Below are 1,874 nucleotides of genomic sequence, written 5' to 3'. Positions count from 1 at the left end.
GAGAAAAAAAGTGCCTGATGTTAGCATATGTACCATGATGGATACCTGATAAACGAGATGATGATGGAGAAAAGGAAAAGGAAGACTTGAGTTCAGCTTTCAGTATGAGAATGGGGAAAAAATTCAAGATGGGTTGCTTCCAGGTCAGCCCTTTTTAGACTCTCAGTGAGAAACTGGATGCTTGAGCAACCTTGTGGTATATATCCAAGGATATATTTACTCTTAGGTCAGCTCCCAAAGCCTGGATCATCAAAAAAGGGGCTTTGGGACTGATCCGTAGCTGTCCCAAGCTTGCTAAGGTGAAGACAGGAAGTGGTGGACAAAGTGGATTTAGGTCAGGACATTATGCATTTTGCCTGTTATATGCCAGGTGCCTTAAAAAAGCTCCCATTGTGATTTTTGGGGCTGCTCAGGGAGGTCTTTGGTGGAACAAGTTGGACTATGTTGCTTTCCCCCACATTTTATTGTCTTGTTGGTCACTGGCAAAGCTGTGTGTGTGTGTGTGTGTGTGTGTGTGTGTGTGTGTGTGTGTGTGTCTGTGTGTGTGTGTGTGTGTCTGTGTCCGAGTCTGTGTATACTTGCATGTGCTGCAAAACTTTGAAAAAGTGTCTGAGTTTCCCAGTTCAGTCTTTTCCTGTTTCAGCAGTGGGGGAAAGAAGAACCTGTGGCTTACCATAGCTCTTTGCTTGCTAGTTGCAACCTGGCATAGAATCATGTATTCATCTCATTTCCCTTTTCCTTTTGAATTTTGGCTGAAAATACCTGCTTTTCAAACAATTCCATAATTCCTACAGTTCTATAGTAAACATAAGAGAGTGCTGAAACATCTAGTAGTTCCTAGACCTTACAAACCTTGCTTTTCATGAGGGCCATTTCACCCCCAGCCCTAATCCCTCCTTAGTGTCACCATACTCAGTATTTGCAGCTTCTGCTTTTGCCCAGAAAATTGTGTTGGCCTAGCCAGATTCTTGTTCTCCCTCTCTCTGTCCAAAAGACAGACCATCCCAGGATGAATGGTGGATGGTTTATACACTGGAAATGTACCTGAATTGTTCTTTTTGCTTTCTTTAATTAAAAAAAAAAAACACGTTAACTCTAGAGGAGGGATGGGCAATTCTGGGTCAGCTTGATGTCACCCTGACTTTTATGGAGATGTCTAATGTACTGTCAATGGATTTTGGCTTCAGGTTCTCCTGTTCCCTCTTCTCTCCAGGAGAAGGCTAACCCTCTTTTTAGCCCAATTCCATGGCCAAAAGGGTTGGAAGGAGCATCAAAGGTTGGGGCCTTCTCTGAGCAGGACAGCTGGATATCCCCCAGTGTTGCCTGTCCTAACTTTGGCCTTGAACACTCTGGGTTTTTGGAGCATTAAACCTACCTTTTCTTCATGGTGGATAAACGCACCATCTCTACTCTGGTCATGCTGTGCATGCTGCTTTCTCTGTTGGGGTCTATATAAATCCGTTGCATTATTGCCTACATTCCAAAGAAGTTTCAAGGAACAATAAATATATGTATACATATATACATATATAATATAAAATATATATTGTAATGGAATATCTCCACCAAGAATACTGCCTCAGTTATTGAACATTGTTGTTTTTTTACATAAGAATTTTTTTAAGCTGAGAAGTGTAGGGGGGAAAATGTTATATTGTGTTTGACTATTTTCCAACTTGTATTTTCATATAATTTATATTTTTTAAAAGTGGAAATTTTAAAAGCAAGATTTTAAAAAAAGGAAAAGCAGGTGCTTTTTAAAAACTTGGAGCTGAGGTAGCTTAGAGATGTAGCGATGTACATGTCTATGTTTTATTGTTTTTTTTTTTTAAGAAAATGCAAAAAAGCCATTTCTTATGGGGGAGATTTTTTTT

Source organism: Notamacropus eugenii, chromosome 5 (genome assembly GCF_028372415.1).
Source record: "Notamacropus eugenii isolate mMacEug1 chromosome 5, mMacEug1.pri_v2, whole genome shotgun sequence".
Classification (NCBI taxonomy): Eukaryota; Metazoa; Chordata; class Mammalia; order Diprotodontia; family Macropodidae; genus Notamacropus; species Notamacropus eugenii.
The sequence above is the reverse complement of the archived record's forward strand: the minus strand, read 5'-3'. Positions refer to the sequence as shown.